Genomic DNA, 20,401 nt, shown 5'->3' with positions numbered 1-20,401 from the left:
GTAGTATGTTGATGCTGCATTAACAAATATAAGTGTATATGAAGTGAAAACACCAAAAATAAACAACGGTTGCGATAGACACTACATAGACATATACGCTCTTTAGTCGTACCGAGCACATATCAGTGAAAGGGGGGAAAAAATTACATATCTTTAGGGTATGGGTAACCTATGGTCTTTAAAAATCTATTAGGAATTTATAAAAGGTATTTCTTGTGTTAGGTTTAAGAAAGACTGTCTCAAAATATTGTAAAAAAAACAACATTGAAACTAGCGACAGCTCCCTTGCAAGGATATTTTGGATCTCCAAAAAGGAGATTTTTGCGAAGGTCAATATTTCACGCTGCAGAAACAGAACAGAACTTTAAAGGTAAATTGTGAAAAATCTAAAGACTTGTAGTTAAATAAGCACAGCACATGGTTGAAATTAATGAGTAATGTAGCCAAAACTAGAATTGCATTCTGTTTGAATGTACTTTGCATGCCATGAAATGGGTAAAATTTCTCAATTTTTCATTAAAAAGTAGGTGGGTGGGGGAAAGGGTGTCAGATAATTCACCCCCAAGACAATTCATCCCCTGGACAATTCACTCCAGAATTTGATTTCCTTGGACAATACACCCCCAAGACAATTCACTGCCATATTTTTTATATGATATTGTATTGTCATTTGCTTTTGTCATATTTAAAAATAAGTTGTGAACAGATGTTTGGGGTTATAATTTTGACTTTGTAGCACAATTTTGATGTGAAGATAATAAATGTAGTATGTAAATGAAAGATGAAATAGTGTTTTTTGTCAAATGCAATCCAACCAATGTTATTTTTCTATAAACTGTGTTACAACATATAAAATTGAAACAAATTAAGTATTTTGTATTTATAATATTTGTGCATTGGATTTAAATAACAGTCTGCGAAATAAGCGCACGCCCGTTGGCCTGGGCGTGTAAATTATAGCTCGGGCCTATTAAAATTGCCATATTGTACGCCCGTCGGGCCAGTAGAAATTCCGTGTATCAATATTGTTTCATTTTTAAGTGTGATAAAAGTCATTATTTTGTGAGTACGTCGCGAAGATTTCCGACAGAACTTCGTTCAACTTCGCCTAAAATACGAGATTTAAACGCGTTCCGATTGGTCCATACATTCAACGGTCATTTTCGAGTCGTAACACAGGCCACGTGGTGAACAATTTAGACTGGTTATTTACTAGTGGCACACGTCATGCTGATGTGTTTTTCTGCTGAAGTAAACTTATCGACGTACGCGGCTTGCATTTCCCGAATAAACATCGTTTTACTTTGTAACCTTGTTTGTGGGTTTATTTCCAAAGTTGTAAGTCCCTACGCGCATAAGGCTGCATAATGCTTAAATACGTAGCTGGTGTGAAGCCTGGCAAGAAACTGCCCACTTCTGATCGTAAGTCAACAAATGACTATGAAAAATCACGGAAACGTGAATTTCAAGAAAAGTAGTAAAAAATCAGTGATGAAGGAGAAGCTACTTCTGTAAGACAGAGTTTAATAAGCTACGCTTAAAAACACAGCATAAGAAAAAAGTCAACATGTATGATAAAAGTATGCCATCTATGCCTTCACTTGTCAAGTAAACTTCTGGAAAATAACTATCAGGTTGCTTGTTTTACAGGATATGGTTTCTGACTAAGAGGATCTCCAGGATTGCAGTGATGATTAGATGAACGAAGAAGTTGTTTATCACATGTTAAATACTTATAATTAATAAAGGACATAATTACACTGACTTGTTATATTGTGTTGCAATTGTTTTTGCAATAGGCTTTACAGTTAACATACCCTGGATACAATTTTACTTTTAATAGATTAACTGCTATTGAAAGATGAAACCCTTTATCAGGGTGTATATTTTAACAAATTTACTTTGGGCTAGTAATTTTGCTGCTGGGCTACTTGTCTTTACCATTCCAGTAGCCCGAATGGCTAGTGGATAAAATGAACTATCGTGAAGACTGAAATAATATTATTAGGTTAACTGCTATTTTATTATTTGAGAACTTTGTCAAATATTGAAGTTGATTAATTAGTTTCATTTAATTCTTAGAATTTTACATTATGACAATTACTTATTTATTCATGTTAGATGGGATAATTAATTTAATAAAATATTATGGTTTAATTGATAAGAAAACCTTAATTAAAGAAAGGAAATTTAATCTGGTTGGAAGCGTGCTATTAATGGGTATTACAATCAAGCAACAACAACATCAACAACATAACCTTTATTAAGCTCAAATCACAAATATAGTGACACATGAGTATACAGTGACAATGCATCTTTTACAAAGAGTTATTAACAATTGTGACATGGTGTTAAACTTTACATAGAAAATAGAAAAGAGAAAGAGAAGTGGAGATGAAAAAAGATATGAGACATACATTTGAATTGAGTGGGGGAATGATGATGTTGACCTGAGAAATAAACATTTTTTATTCCTTTGGCCTGAATAACCTGTTTGTTTACATGGATTACTTATGCAGACTATAGTTATGGTTTTTCCATTCGGTTCTATTTAAAACCCGGTGAATTTGATTGGTTAATTTATTTTTGTCTGCAGCGCTTCGCTGATCTGTGTGTAAACCCTGGAATTAGGTCAGAAATGTGCGTATTGTTTGTGTTTTCACTGTTTCCTCTGTAGAATAATCGTGGAGAGTGTTTCATTTATAGATCGCATATTAACTAAACTTTCAAAAGTGACGTATAGATTTACATTTTGTAGACCGAAATTGTCTGTTAATGTAATTCTACTTGGGATTAATTGGTGTGTTTAAATTAAGTAATGATCAAATGTGAAGTGACCCATTCATGTGACATTGACCGATGTTGTGTCAGGCCAGATTAACCATGCCCATGTTTGTCCTGTGTCAGTGACCATGTGATTCGTAAGTAAAGGACTTTATGTTATTGTTTCAGCAAGTAGCTTTATATAATCATGTACTAAATTGTGTCGATTTGACCTGCAGTAGTGAGATTGCATGACAAAAAGTACTTTACTGTACATGTATTTGTGAAGTTGTGTAAGTTTACACATGGCACATGAAATCAATGGTGAAAGGCATGGATGGGTGATGGAGAGGGGGGATGAGTAGAATTGCTGCAATAAGTAATAAGTGTCAAGTGTCATTAATTAAAAAACATATTCCAGCAAGGTTAACAATAAGCTTGAGATACAAACATACATGTACATTGCATATAATTTGGCTAGTGAAAGGTTTAAAATATAAATCACAATTTGCTAACAACATTTATGAGTAAATCAGTAATTTCAAATTTGTGACATTGATATTTGTTGCCAGATTGAAAAAACATGCGTAAAAATATTTTAAACATGCGTAGTGAATGAAGTTAGGTATTCAACATGAACTATGATGTAGTAATACCAATATGTAAGATGATTAATTCATCTTATAAAATATTAATTGATTGATTGAGACGAAATGCAAAAAGTACTGCATTAGACATGATTTTGTTCTCTATATAAATAAATTTATCAACGTGTTAGCGTTTAAAGTAATATTTTTTGTGGATATGAATTAGTCTTATGAGGTTTAATTGTTGAAATACATAAAAGATAACAAACATAATTTAACATATACACCAAGTTAAACTTATCAGCGGGTTAATGTTTGAAATAATACTTTTATGAATTTACATAATTTTTTAAAATCCTTTAAGGACCTTGTTGTCAACAATTCTTTAAATTTTAGCGTATTTGTTCTACAGTAGTAGTATTTTTTATAAACTTCCTTCTATGTTCATTAAAAAAGGGACATATAAGCATGTAGTGAAATTCATCCGCCACATCTCTGCATGTACAATGAGGGCATGTTCTCTCATTTATGTCTTGATTGGTCCATCTACCTGTCTCATTTGGGAAAAAGTGATTACCAGTTCTAAGTTTAATAAATAAAGATGATTCATATTTAGTTAGTGTGATTAAATATTTCTCTAATTCAATCTTATCCTTAAATATTGAATAGTTTAAGCCTTTTGTTGAGTTTTGAAGTGAGGTATGCCAGGTTTGCTGGTATTGATTAAGTAATATGCCCTTTATAGTGTACTTTATATTTTTATTTTGGATTTGATCTTGATTTAGCCATATGTAATTTCTGCCAGTTTGTGTGAAGATATTTTTTACATAATTTATCCATTTAGATTCAAAGTTAGGAAGGTTTAACATGTATTTATATATGAGATATGCTAATTTATCCGGTTTCCCAGTTATTAATCTATTCCAGTATGCAATCATTCTGCCTTTTATAGAGAGATCTATGGGGTATCTTCCGAATTCTGCGTATATCATATAAAGTGGGGAGCTTTTTCTTAGATTGAAAATTTTTCTCAGAAATTCATTGTGTATTTTCTCTAGTAAATCAATGCTTTCATAGCCCCAAACCTCTGCTGAATATGTTAATATTGGCAGGATAGTGTTATCAAAAAGTTTTAATATCAGATATATTGGTAAATTAAGGTTATTAATTCTTGAATAGAGTAGGTGCATTGCTTTCCTTGCTTGTTGTGCAAGATGTTTCTTTGCAGTTAGGAAGCTACCAGATTTTGCTAAAAAAACACCTAGATATTTGTATGAGTTAACAATTTCTAGAGACGTGTTGTCTATTTTAAAAGAGAAGTTTCTATTTTGCCTTGATCCGAAAATAGTTACTTTTGTTTTATCCTTATTTATATTTAACTTCCATGTTTTACAGTAATCAGCAAAGTCATTCAGACAGTTTTGTAGTGTTTGGGCATTTTCAGCAATTAAGACTGTGTCGTCTGCATATAATAGTACAATTATTTTGAGAAAAGTAGCAATATCGTTTTCTGGATTTGTAAGTTCTATACCATGGTGGCCTTTAGATTCTAAGTAATTCCCAAGGTCATTTAGGAAAAGGGAAAAGAGGATGGGCGATAAATTTTCTCCCTGACGCACGCCGCAGTTACATGAGAAAAATGGGGAGTTTTGAGTTCCATTAGAGTTACATGATGGTACATGATAAGCATTCACACACCTGACAAGGCTTTATCAAAGTGTCAACACAGATAAACAAAGACTTCAGTTACACACATTGACAAATAATTATGTTGGGCTGGGCAATTCTAAGACCTGGTATTGTATTAAAAAATTCCATTGTTGTTCACCTGATATTTTGATTATTATTTTTATTTAACTGCCTATAAACAAAAGTGTTTCATTAACAAAATTATTATTTTTATTCTTATTATCCATTAAGTTGTTGGATTTTCTCTCATTGAAGGATTAGTGATAGAAGTTGTGTTTTGTAATGTTGTGTATTGAAACATATTTTAGTCTGCAATTATCAGTATTCTTTTCAAAGCCAGTATCAAATTCACACCATTTTATGTTATAATTTTTTAAAATGCTACTTATACACCAATACCTCATGATTTATTAAATCTACTATAATACCGCTAGTATGCTCCTCTTAAAAATGTTTTGAAATGTAATGTACTTTTTACAAAAATTGTACTCAATTCAAGTCCACTTCAATCATACAGTATGTTAATTCATTCCATACTACAGCCTTATCTCTAAGCAACCCCAATCAGTAATAGCCTTATCTACCATTAGATAATCAGTACCCTCATCAGCTCTAAATGCCTGACAGATTATCTGTTTATTGATACCTTTATGGGTGTGAAAAAGGTTGTTTTTTAGGTGTTGTTACTTTGTTGACTGATTATGTGACAAATATTTTATATTATATTTCCCATTTAAAAATAAATATAGTAATTTTATAAAAATTTCGAAATCTTGCATAACTTATCAAATAAAACAATTAGATTATTTCCAAATAATGTATCCAATACCATTATTATTTATTTATACACTTTTTACAAATATAAACTGTTTTAATGAATAAAATCAATCTTAAATAAAACATAAACACATAATAAATTATTTAATGACATAAAAACAATAATAAGATATTGTTAATAATAAGATATTGTTAATAACAAAAACAAACATCAATAGATAAAAAGCACAGTTATGTTTCAATTGCAAGTAATTTTATGAAAAAAAGAAAGAAATTCTGAGAACATCTTAATATGCTTTTATTAGAACTTCATAAAAATAAAAAAGAATACAAATAACTATCCTTAGAAAAAAGATATCTGTAATTACTAAATCCTAAACAAACAGCAAAAGATAAAAAAAAATTGTCCAGGAGCAGGGGTGAATTGTCTAGGGGGTGAATTGTCTCCTCGGGGTGAATTGACATGACGCCTTATCAGTGATTGCTCCGCCCACTTAATCACGTGGCTCAGCGGGAAGAAAACCTAGACAAGCTTTCACCAAAATGGCTTCTTTGCCTAGAGACTGCATATAGATTTACGCGATACTCCAGATGATTTTATGGACTTGTTTAACACCATATTACACTTGTAAAGGAGTTGATGCAATTTAGTTATTCTGCAAATGCAAAAAAAATATACGATTAAAGAGAACACCAGCTATTTATAACGGGTAAATCGGTACATTAAACACGCTCCCAAACACTTGCACGCTTACCGAAATCGAACCCGTTATTACGTGTAATGGTGGAATTTGCAATAAATTAACACTTCACCGGTATTTACCCGTGTTATTAACAAAATTTTTACTGAAATATTCCCCCCTACCCGTGTATTTGACACGAAATAGCGCTTTATAACTGGGAATTTGGTGAAGTTTTTATGCGCTTTCTGACGCCAGGTGGGTACCTCAATCCCACATGTTATTGCGTATAAAAGTGATATTAATCATATTAAACATTGCTTATGGGACATTTATCAATCAGTATAATTTAAAGCGCAAAAACAACACAGTAAGTTTGGACATTGTCTGATATAAAATTAGCGTTGTACGAAATGGAATACGGTCAGGCTATTATAAATTAATAAGGCTACCAATATCAGACGCTTGCGCAGGTACCGACTTCCCCGAAGTTACCTCATTTATTGGTTAACTAATATCAGTAATAATAACTCTTTTACAATAGCATTTATCGATACGTCTTTATTAAAATAATAACAAAATGGTTTTCACTTGTTTCTGACACACACAGAAACGCGATTTTTAACGGGGATTTCGTAGTAAAGTAACACGAATTGGGTACCAAATTCTCAATTATTTTACATGAACATGTGACATAATACATACTTAATAATGCTTAGTTATTGCTTATATGACATTTCAAGTTTGTGAAATAAATTAATGTTCTATAAAGGGGATCTCGGTAATTCTTGAAGCTTCCACTCGCTCTTGTCAAGACCGCATTGCCTCGTTGGAAATTTCCGCTTTGGAAACGAAATAAATTCAATGTCACCAACTAATCTGTCAGGATATCGATTGTCCGAGTTACATAATCCCCATTGACACCGTTTAACCATTTTTAATCGTTTTTTTAAAGAGGAAAACAAAAGAAACTCGTTGGAATAAAAGTGAACCTAAACATGTAGCTTGTCTAGAAAATGGCGGACAGGTCGTTGCTAACGAGTGCGCCCGATTAATCGATCGCTGATTGGTGGATCAATTCTAGTGGGCGGAGCGATCATAGATGAGGCGTCATGTCAATTGTCTTGGGGGTGAATTGTCTCGCTTCCAGGGGGAAGATCAAGGGCAATAGTTTCACAAGTGAAGAAGCTGGCCTTGTCTTTGGTTTTATTTTCACTGCATGTTGCCTTAGCGCTTTGTTATGACACTGACACAAATAGGCGTTCTTGTGTCACTTTCTGTTTTGATGAAATGGATTTGACTGTTTGCTGCCTTTCGGAACTTGAATTTTGGGCAAAAATATATCCCCTGCCCCCTTAACCCTTTGCAAGCTGGAAAATTTGTTGTCTGCTAAAACGTCGTCTGCTGAATTTCTAAAATTAGCATTTTCTTTGATTTTTTTCAAAGAATACTATCAGAATAGCAAACAGTTTGGATCCTGATGAGACGCCAAAATTCGGTTCCCGCACTGAAAGGGTTAATGAATGTTATCCACTTTTATAATTGATTTTTTTGTTGTTGGTATTGAATGTATTTACTACAACAAAAATTTTGTTGGTCAAATGTTGAAAAAAATCCATTAATTGAACAATGATGAAATTATTCACATGCTTAAGTGTCGTTACAGTACTGTAGATTTCGTCTGTGTGGTTAATCAAGTGTATCTACTGTAGATTATTTTTAATTTATTGAACATCATTTTTTCACACCTGAGGATGTTTACGTCTGCTGCATCTTTTAGGCTTGAAAGCCACAGGTTGTGAACAAATGTGTGCATGTGTGCATATATTTTATTTCTTAGTTCCTTCCTCACCTGAATAATTACATGACAGTGTGTGATGATGAATATGTATTATCATGCTTATGACAATGTGTTGACCTGGAGCTCCTGCAGTTAAGACTCAAAATGTGGGAAGAATTTTCAAGAGCTTAATTCTATGCATTAATCTCTGACTCACTGAAAAACATATTTTAAAGTTGACATGGTCATGTGCCATGTGGATCAACCAGAGTACCTAATTTTAGCTCCACCTATATTGTATTGTTACCTCCGAAACAATTTACATGGACCCTGGTCCCAGAATGGAAATCAAATACTTGTTGCTGGTGTGACTGCACCAAATTGGCCTTTATTATCAGGCGATCAATTACTTGTAAATGAAAATCTACGATGGAAACTTTTTCGCATTATAATTATTATTAATATTTATTATTGTTACAGTTACATGTAAGTTGTGTCAATACCATCAGTGAATTCGTAGAAATATGGGATATTACGTAACCAAATGCATTGATGGTGTGCACATCACAATTTCAGCAAGAAAAGATTTTTCAGATACCAAATAGACAATTTTATGTGTTAAGTTTCTTTTTGATAAATGAATGCAGTTGTTTTTTGCTAACAATATAATATCACCACTATTGAATGCCCATAATCTATGAGCTGTTAGTTTGTTAGTTTCTATTTTTATTTAATGTCATTTATTAATTTAAAAAATCCAAATAGTGCCTTATGCCCTCTTAAATACATGCATCCAGTCTTATCTTATTTTGTCACCTTAGACCCCTAGAGAGCACAGTCACCCACGGTTTATTAGATTACAATCAGTAACACAGTAACTGATAAGCTGAAGGACACACTCCACACAAATATCTTATTATCTCCAGGTCAAACACTCTTGAGATTTGAGGGTTTTTTATTAATTTTAAATGAAGACGAAATAGGTTGTTTTTTTATTGAGGAAAACAAGTATTATAATAATTGTTTTAAACAATGTGTTGGCATGGTAAATCTATCAGTTGTATTTGATTTAATTATTGAGAACAATTGGCTAATGAATCTGCAGATTAATTTCACAAAGACAATATTATCAGTTTTAAATACATAGTTTTATTTGTTTTTAATACTACTGGCAATCTTCTTAGTTTTTTACTACAAATCCTTACTTTTTGTTTATCCCTTTACCCCTTAGATACGTATTTTGACGCATTTGTAGTCACTTAGAAAGTTATATTTAATTCAAGACCTTTCTTACTAAATCCAAGTTTTAAAGGCTTCATTTCCAACCCTTAGATACTGATGAGCAGCAAACAGCATAAAACCTGAACAGCCTGCATTTTATTCACAGGCTGTTCTGAAGTTATGCTGTTTGCACATAGCCACTTCCACTTTGCTTTTGTGTGGGAAAGGGTTAAACAAGTGTTATATTTTTATGCTTCCCGAAATAAAATTTTGGCGGAGCATATAGTGTTTGTCCTTCCTTCCTTCCTTCTTTCCGTCACACTTTTGTTACGGTTTCTCATAGCGCCTTCAACACTTTACCGATCTCTTTCATATTTGGCATGTAGGTACCTTGCATGGACCTCTACCTTTTGATGAGGTTTGAGGTCACTGGGTTCAAGGTCAAGGTCACCGAGGCTAATAATAGATTTTCTGTCACACTTTTGTTACAGTTTCTCATAGGGCCTTCACTACTTTACGGATATCTTTCAAATTTGGCATGTCTAAGGTACCTTGCATGTACCTCTACCTTTTGATGAGGTTTGAGGTCACTGGGTTCAAGGTCAAGGTCACAGAGGCCTAATAATAGATTTTCTGTCATGCTTTTGTTACAGTTTCTTATAGGGCCTTCACTACTTTACTGATCTCTTTCATATTTGGCATGAAGGTACCTTGCATGGACCTCTACCTTTTGATGAGGTTTAAGGTCACTGGGTTCAAGGTCAAGGTCACCGAGGCTAATAATAGATTTTCCGTCACGCTTTTGTTACAGTTTCTCATAGGGCCATCCGCCTTCACTACTTTACCGATCTCTTTCATATTTGGCATGTAGGTACCTTGCATGGACCTCTACCTTTTGATGAGTTTTTAGGTCACTGGGTTAAAGGTCAAGGTCACCGAGGCTAATTATATATTTTTCCGTCACACTTTTGTTAAAGTTTTTCATAGCGCCTTCAATATTTTACTGATCTCTTACATATTTGGCATGTAGGTACCTTACATATATAGACCTCTACCTTTTGATGACGCTTGATGTCATTTGGGGTCAAGGTCACCGAGGCTAATAATATATTTTTTTAGGTGGTTATTAACACATAGATTGACAAAGCGCATCATCGGGGAGCATCCATCGCTTTCAACGATACTTGTTGTTAGGAGTTTACTAAGGAGTTATAATGCTAGGGTTAAAAATGATTGAAAAAGTACCAAACAAATATTTGTGCAAATGGGGTGTCACTGGGCCAATTGTTGTACTGCTCATTTGACACTTTACAGTAAAACTTGTTGTTCAATGTCATACGTTGGCAGTCATTTAGTCCAGCCCAAAAAAGGGACCTTTTACACAATTCAATATTCAGTATCATAATTTAAGATTCAATGTGACAGACTTTCAATTGATTTAAGGGCTTCTAAATGCTCACACCTCACATCAAAGATGATAAACAGTCTCTGGAAAAACCACAATGGGATTTCAATCAGGCAACATTCATTTTAATTTGTTCCCAGCATTTCATAAGCACTTTTTATATTGATCATTAAATTGTTCATCATAATCCATAAATAAACATTTAAAATGTATTTACAGGGCTCGAAATTAACTTGTTTTTCTACTTGCAAAACATTGCGAGCTGCTTTAATACCAACTCGCAAAATCAAAAACAGTCTCGCAAATTTTGCAGGAAACATAAAAAAGTTCGGACATTAATTTAGTTCTATTAAAACAAAATCAAAAGTTCTTAACATACACATTTTATTTCTGCAATCATACAAATATATCAGTTCCTTGGACCATAAGGGCATTGTTTTCGAATATAAGTGTGTCGTGTTCACTCAGAAAACAAAGTTTAAGTGTCAGTTTGGGATATTTTTAATGGGTTTAAAACTTTTCAAATATTGAAAAAAATCAGCTATGATATCGTGTGTTGAGTGCGACGTCACCAAAATACAAATCAACGGTTAACTTTACTTCATCTTTCGTATTTTTTTTCCGTCTGTATGCAAAAAGAAACTAATTATGTTTGGCTTCGACGCCATGTCTGTTCAAGTTCAATGAACAAATGTGAATAGTCAACTGTTTCACGTTCTTTGTTCCAATACTATCCTCGTATCTGTACTATAAGTATACCAGTCTACATACAAGGTGTGCGCTTCCGCATACAGGTATTCAGACGTTCTATAAATTGACCTACGCAGGGCTCGAATTTAACTTTTGTTACTACTTGCAAAAAATTGCGAGCAGCTTTAATACCAACTCGCAAAATCAAAAACATTCTTGCAAATTTTGATGGAAACATAAAAAACCCTTGGTTTTTAGTTTAGTTCTATTTAAACAAAATAAAAGTACTTAACATGTATACACATTTTATTTCTGCAACCATACAAAGATATCAGTTCCTTGTATCACATTAGGTTGATTGACCATCTTCATCTATAACAAGTTTTAGTCTTATTTTAAGTTATTTTTTCCACTAATCCACTGTTTTCATAGAAGGGTTTAAAATCTGTTTTTTCTAACTAAACGGTTAACTTTGCTTTATCTTTTGTATTATGTATATTTTGTGTTATTTCCGTCTGTGGGAATAAAGTGACAAGTTATTTTTCGCTTCAATGAACATGTGTGAATAGTCGACTGTTTCACTTCCTTTGTACCAATACCACCCGCGTGTCTGTATATACCAGTCTACATACAAGGTGCGCGCTTACGCATAAGGGTTCTTGGGCGTTCTATAAATTGACCTAAGATTTAGTGATCATGTGTCGAGCAGCATTATACCTACTCATTTCTTTTCACTATTTACTTGCAAAAAAATACTAGTGGCTTAAAACTTGACTCGCATTCGGTATTTTTTACTCGCATTTTGCGAGTGTGCGAGTGTTAATTTCGAGCCCAGCTACGGTTTAGCGTTCATGACGTCGAGTGCATTTATATTACTAGTTTTTTTCCCACTATTTATGTACTCGCAAAAAAATACTAGTGGCTTAAAACTTAACTCCTAATCAGTATTTTTCACTGGCATTTTGCGAGTGTGCGAGTGTTAATTTCGAGCCCTGATTTACAATTTCTTTTGAACATTCTCTCCAAATGCTTTGTGACACTATTTCCAATATTCTATCAGAAATTGTGTTTTTGTTTTGGCTCTTTTTAATTCACTCTAGGGTGTGATGAAGATACAAAAAAGTATGTCAAGGGAAGCTCTGATTTTCTCATTAATTATTTTAAGATAAAAGAGTTGTACATTTCATGCAAATTAAATATGCTTCAAAACATTAAGGGTATTGCACATGCTTGATAATAGTTTCTTTGTGTCTCACATCACTGAAGCACAAGCTGCTATCTACTGTTGTGCAAATGTCAAATTATAATCTAACTTTCATTTTTACGTGAAGTATTTAGTACAAATACCATTTCATAATTATTTGATGAGTTGATAAAACTTTTTACCTGAGAAATGGGGTTATATTTTCAATAAGTTGCCAGTAGCAGACATGGGGTAATCATAATTGTTAATCTGTTATCATCATGATTATTAATTGATTACTTTTTTCATTAATCATGGATTGATCATTAATTATAGCTTTTGTATTACTTAAATAATAATTTTATAGATTACCTCTACAAGAGGTCATTACTCATTATTATTTTATGATTATGATTACTTTTGACCAAAAAGCAGATTCAATTTCAATTCATGAAGACAAATGACACATTAACAACATCAGACACTTGCCAACTTCTCATGTAGTTAATTACTAAAGTGGTGTAGATCTCTGATAGCTCTCGGTCCGAGGGGTATTTAAAGGGATTAAGTCTGAACAATAGTTCTTATTTGGAACTTGCCTACAACTGGTTTTTCCACTAATTTACATGAGGTACAAATAAAATTGACCTAGATCCACGGGAATGCGTATTGTTATTCCCCCTACAGGTGAAAATGGAGGGGACTTATGGTTTTTGCTCTGTCTGTCAGTCAGTCAGTCAGTCAGTCAGTCACACTTTTCTGGATCCTGTGATAACTTTAAAAGTTCTTCATATTTTTTAATGAAACTTGAAAATATGGATAGATGGCAATATGGAGATTATGCACGTCACTTCATTTTGTTCCTACATCAAGAATTATGGTTGCGATGGCAACAAATAGATTATAAATATTGCTGAAAATAGTGGATCCTGCGATAATTTTTAAAGTTCTACATATTTTTTCATGAAACTTGAAACATGGATAGAAGGCAACATGGAGATTATGCATGTCAATTCATTGTGTTCCAATGTCAATAATTCTGATTGGTATGGCAACAAATAGACTAGAAATATTGCTGAAAATGGTGGAGTTTCATCGGTATTGGACTTATATTGCTTGGAAATAGTCTTGTTCAAACTAAGTAAGTACGGTACCAGAATATTCATGTGACAGTAGGGTCATAATGGTAAAAAGTTTATTGTACCTAACGATTAGTTGAGTTCCAAATACAGTCTATTGCATTGATGATCTGCATTTATGCAAAAAATAAGTGTTGGAGCTTAATTAGGTGTGGGAACAGTTAAGTAATCAGTCAAATAATTGATTTCATGAGAATTTTAGTGAACCATGTTAACCCATGTATACAAGTTACATTTTAAAAAAGCAATTCATGCAACTTCTGCACCAGTGGAGAGACTCTGGCATTTTCTTTCCTTTCTGATAGAAGTTGAATGAGTGACCGCACTTTTCAAATGCCCATGAACATCAAATGCAATAATCGTGCAGTACCATGCATCTTTCTTTTTTGTGCAAGTTAATAGGATAAGAATTAAGGGTGTCACGGTACTCTGTGGGACGGTACCCGGGTGTACATTGTCCAGGGTAATCATGGAACTTAGGCTGGAAATCCATGGTATAACATGGAATTCCATGGTAATCCCTGGAATTTGAAACAGTTTCCAGGGTTTTCCAGGGTTTTGTTCTAGAAATGTCCATGAAACGTGGACTTTTTTTCCAAGCATTTTCCAGCCTTGGATGGAAAAGCATGGAAAAGGAATGGAAAACGCTGGATTTAGGCTGGATAACCCTGGAAAATATTTCCAGATAGCATGGAAAGTGGAACATAGAATTTTTTAAGCATGGAAAAGACTCTAACATTTTCAGCTAACCCTGGAAAAAACTTAGACTTTATAAGAGGAGAAAATAACTTATAAAAATGCAACACATTTTATTCAAAGTAAATCAGAGTTCAACAATTTACACAACATATGAATAAAACATAAAACAATGTGCATAGTTTGGGCAGAAATAGTAGTAGTTATAGTAGTAGTAGTAGTAGTAGTAGTAGTAGTAGAAGTAGTAATGCTGGTGCTGGCAGTAGAATATGTTGTAGGAGTAGAAGTAAAAGTGGTTGTTGTATAAGTTGTACAAGCAGTTAAACTACTGATAATTATACTATTGGTGCAAATTTAAGTGACAGTAGCAGTTACTATTGTGTTGTTGTTTTAGCATTTACAGGAATAGTAGCAGTAATGGTAGCAATAGTAGTATAAATAATAATAACAATACTAGTAGCAGCAGTAGTAGTAGTAAAGGAAGTAGCATTAGCAGCAGCAGCAGTAGTAGTACTCACTGTAGAAGTAGCAGCAGCAGCAGTAGTAGCAGTAGCAGCATCAGCAGCATCAGTAGTAGTAGCAGTAGTAGTAGCAGTAGTAGTTGAAGTACTAGTAGTAGTAGTAGTAGTAGTAGTAGTAGTAGTAGTAGTAGTAGTAGTAGTAGTAGAAGTAGAAGTAGCAGCAGTAGTAGTGGTAGAAGTAGTAGTAGTAGTAACAGCAGCAGCAGCAGTAGTAGTAGTAGTCGCTGCAGCAGGAGTTGTAATAGTAGCAGCAGCAGCAGTAGCAGTAGTAGTAGTAGCAGCAGCAGCAGCAGCAGCAGTAGCAGCAGCAGTAGCAGTAGTAGTAGTAGTTGAAGCAGTAGTAGTAGTTGAAGTAGTAGTAGTAGTAGTAGTAGTAGCAGTAGTAGCAGCAGTAGTAGTAGTAGTAGTAGTAGTAGTAGTAGTAGTAGTAGTAGTAGTAGTAGTAGTAGTAGTAGTAGTAGTAGTAGATGTAGTAGTAGTAGTAGTAGTAGAAGTAGAAGTAGCAGTAGTAGTAGTAGTAGTAGTAGCAGTAGTAGTAGTAGTAGTAGTAGTAGTAGGTAGTTGTTGTTGTTGTTGTGGCTGTTGTAATAGTAGTAGTAGTTTTGCAGAAGTAGTAGTAGTAGTAGTAGTACTAGTAGTAGAAGTAATAGAAGTAACTTTCAAAGCAATGTCTACAAGTTTAAATTCCTTAACCCTGTTCAAGGTGTATACACACTCAATATTTAACTACAGTCCAGGTTTGCAATTAACAAACTATCTGAAAAGCCTGTGTGTGAGTCAGATGTGTCTGCGGCTAATCTATTGGTTATAAAATATCACAGCCTTTTCTGATTGGCTGAGTTCAAATACAGAAAGTTTACCTGTTAGATTGAAATTCTGGAGAAGGCGTATTGAAGAAAAAAATGCAGGTTAAACTTGTTGTTAAAATGAAGTTAATGTAATTTCACAAACAGTAGAGTTAATGAGTTTTTCCATTAACAAGAATTTCTTAAAATAATAATGTATGGATATCATTTGGAAAGTGACATGAAATGTTGTTAAAAAGTGATGCATACAAGTGTTTCAGAAGTCTGTCTAGGAATAGAACAACAACTGAAGGTTTGTGCTTTTCATTATTTTTAAATATTCCTTTAAATTTATTCTTTTTATGTCATCATTGTAGACCTTTTTTATGTGACATTTTAGGTAAAAGTATGGCAAATATAGAAGTTTAAAAGCAGCTGTCACACACATTTTCACTAAGTGCAGTTTGCAGCTTGATAAAGGAAGTCCTATGTGGAGATATTAATAAGCTTGAATGTAGTATCGGAAGTTTATAATGCATGGCTAGGGAACTGAGGCTAAGGGAGTTATGTGCTGTGCATGATAAGAACTCAATGCTCATTAATGCTGTTAATGTTTATAAATAAATTAATTAAACCAATAGCATTGTTTTTTAGGTTTCACTGTGCATTTTCATACCAATAGAATTACACATCTTTCTAATTATAGCAATAATAAATTTGAACTAATCATACCAACAAATTTTGTTATGCTATGCTTTGTGATGTATTAACTTCATTGTAAGTTATTATTGAAAGACCATTTTACTAAATATTTAAAACAATACTTGAATTCTTTTCTATATACATTTTCATTATGTGCTTTAACTGTAGCTGACCAGTTGATGGAAGATACTGCAGAGTTTGGCAGGGAAATAACCCAAGACAGCAAAGCGGCTCTTTTGGCGCATTTACCAAGAGGACTAACATGGCCACAAATTCATGGTAAATATTGTTATGCCCCGGGCTCATATAAGTTATTTAGTGTTAACCACCTGAAAGTATTTTGTCTTTTTGGTATCCAATATTTTGGTCTAGTTTCAATTACAGGTTATTTTTATATGAATTAGCAAATTAGCATAACTTTCATATAGCAATATCTGAATATAAAATTCCTATATATGTTTGAGTTTCCAGAAACATGCTAGTGTACCCCGTTTTGGGGCATTTAAGAAAACAACAATATAAATTTCAAAATAAAAGAGAGTCATTATAAAAATATAAGTAAAATCACCAATTTATTCACTTTAAAGTCTCAGTTTTCCTGTTTGCAAGTAGATTAAAGCCCGCTTGCAAACTACTTAGGATCGTAAATGTTCGCTCGAATACAAAAAAGCCAGATGTACAGAATTGAGCAGTGATATGAAATATCTAAAATAGATAAAAATATGAATGAGCATTAAAGTATAGATATTCAATCATATGATTGCTGCACATTTACTTTTACAGATGAATGTAAAAAACTTATGACTTTCTTGTAATATTGTTTGCTTTGTTTTTCTTTCAGAGATCATGCAGGAGCCCTACAGTATAACAGCAGTACAAGTTCTATAAAAGATCCACGACCTACTGAAGCCCAGCTAATTAACAAAAAAGTTTTTAAAAACTGTAATTTTATCCCACCTGGGTACTTATAATTTACTAAGCTGCCTACACAAGTTTTAGATTTGCAATTATATTTTAAATTGTCACTTGGAAAGTAATACATGTACATCTATTATGTTCTGAATTTCTTTGAACAATAAAATTATATAAAAGTATTTTAATGAAATTAAGCACCTAAATTGCATTAAAGTGAAAGTAGCTGAGAACAAGATGTGTTTGTGAAACACAATGTCCCCCTATATGACGTTTGACCTTGAAGGATGACCTTGACCTTGACCCTTCACCACTCAAAATGTGCAGCTCCATGAGATACACATGCATGTCAAATATAAAATTGCTAGCTTCAATATTGCAGAAGTTGCATTACATGAGCAATTTTGACCCATATATTTGACTTGGAAGGATGACCTTGACCTTTCACCACTCAAAATGTGCAGCTCCATAAGTTACACATGCATGCCAAATATCGAGTTGCTATCTTCAATATTGCAAAAGTTTTCACAAAATAAGCGATTTGGGCCACATATATTTGACCTCTGACCTTGAAGGATGACCTTGACCTTTCACCACTCAAAATGTGCAGCTCTATAAGTTACACATGCATGCCAAATATCAAGTTGCTATCTTTAATATTGCAAAAGTATTCATAAAATAAGCGATTTGGGCCACATATATTTGAAGTATGACCTTGACCTTTCACCACTCAAAATGTGCAGCTCCATGAGATACACATGCATGCCAAATATCAAGTTGCTATCTTCAATATTGCAAAAGTATTCATAAAATGAGCGATTTTGGCCACATATATTTGACCTCTGACCTTGAAGGATGACCTTGACCTTTCACCACTCAAAATGTGCAGCTCCATGAGATACACATGCATGCCAAATATCAAGTTGCTATCTTCAATATAGCAAAAGTTATTGCAAAATGTTAAAGTTGGTGCAAACCAACCAACCAACCAACAGACCAACCAACCAACAGACTAACCAACAGACAGGGCAAAAACAATATGTCCCCCACTACTATAGTGGGGGACATAAAAATATTATCCTTGTGCTCATGTTCAGCTACATATATTGTGACATACATGAAGCAGCTAAAAATAACTTAAATTTTTCATTTTGTTTCTTGTATATCGTTTGTACAGGGTTCGTGAATTGTTACTGTATATTACTTGACTTGCTTGTATTTTGTTACTTTGAATACATGTTGTGAAGGTTGCATTATACTTTTTAACTTTTAAAGGAGCGCTTGTTCTGTTATGTAAGGGCCTGATTTATGATTATGGACCTAGAGGCTTTGTAAGCATGTATTAAACAACACTTGTTTGATCTGAATAATTTGTTAAATAAATGTAACACAATTTGTAATCTGATGTTATATTTTGATGAATTGTGAACAAAATAATACATCGAAGAAACTAAGGCATTATGTTGATTTTTTGTTTTGTTTTAATCTAACCTTAAATTATGATTTACTTAAGCTGTGAGTATTGTATTCATTTAATACATGAATATTGTTTTTAGACCAGAAATTTCTTTTTCTATTCAGTGACCATGGTAAACGCTGGACAATTTTCCATGTTATACCAGGCATCCATGGAATATTGAACATGGAAAAACCCTGGAACATTTTCCAGGGTTTTCCAGCCAGCATGGAAAAAATACCGTCCGAATACTCCATGTAATCTGGAAAACCCTGGAAATAAATCCATGGTTTTCCATGGTTTTCCAGATTACATGGAGTATTCGGACGGTATTTATTCCATGCTGGCTAGAAAACCCTGGAAATTGTTCCATGGTAATTATTCCAGGGAGCCTGGAAAACCATGGAAACTATTCCAGGCTATTTCTACATACCATGGACAATTTTCCACCCTTTTTTTAAAATATTGCCGCTGGAAAAGGCTGGAAACTTAGTCCGAATACTCCAGCCTCATATTTTCCATGGATTTCCATGGAAAACCCTGGACAAAGTACACCCGGGCATATCGTAATAGTCTCCTCTCAGTACGGTGCATGATACGCCTTCGAGTGCGTATGGTACGGTACAGCATTTTTCATATGCGCCAACGCGCCAAGTAAACTTTAAATGTTTGGATGTTGTAACAATACGCGGCAAGAAAGATTTCATTGGCGCAATCAATAAAATATGTGGCACAGTAATTGGATCAATTTTAACGGAAATTCTCCCAATATCATCTCATATCACATTTTTAAATGACAAATTTTGTAATCATGAATTTAAAATAAAAAAAACATTTTTTACAAATTAAAGAAATGAATGTATGTAGAGGTCTTTAAATAAAATTGAAAAAATGGTTTAAAATGGTTTGTATGTTGTTTCCATCTGACAATACGTATCCCATTACGTATTGTATCGTACACACTGTACCGCGATACGTATAGTAATGAAGGGGAGCGTATCGTGACACCCTTAATAAGAATAGGATTTTTTTTTATAGATGAACAGTGGTTGATAAAGGGTCTAGAAGCCCAAATATTATTAAATGCATGAATTAATACATTTGTAATCAATTTGATCACTTTGGTTGAGATTACCAATTAATAATATATCAATGAAAAAAAACATTAATCATGTAAAAAAATAAGTTAAAATCATTAATTTCATTGATTTTTTTTTCGAGTTATTGACCACATGTTTGCCCAGTTGCAACTGAGAGTAACATTCTTTTGTGACATAGACATTTTGCTTCACTTCATTATAAGAGCTATCACACTGCAGTTTATAAATTAACTAATAAGATAAGCTATTGGGGGACATCACCGACCCCAGTAGACAGATTATCTCCAGAGCCAATTAAATATGCAGGTTTTGTTT

At 33.4% G+C, this 20,401-nt stretch overlaps 1 long non-coding RNA gene across 1 annotated transcript in view; it reads left to right on the top strand.

The window, feature by feature from the left end:
* Positions 1 to 201: 201 nt before the first annotated feature.
* The window catches only part of LOC127843228 (uncharacterized), a 31,631-nt gene continuing 11,431 nt past the window's right edge, over positions 202 to 20,401 (top strand). The window contains exon 1 of the long non-coding RNA XR_008032145.1: positions 202 to 370. This is a non-coding gene — a long non-coding RNA (uncharacterized LOC127843228). The remainder of the gene's footprint in view (positions 371 to 20,401) is intronic.

This window comes from Dreissena polymorpha, chromosome 8, assembly GCF_020536995.1.
Source record: "Dreissena polymorpha isolate Duluth1 chromosome 8, UMN_Dpol_1.0, whole genome shotgun sequence".
NCBI lineage: Eukaryota > Metazoa > Mollusca > Bivalvia > Myida > Dreissenidae > Dreissena > Dreissena polymorpha.
This window is presented reverse-complemented; position numbering and strand designations above follow the sequence as displayed.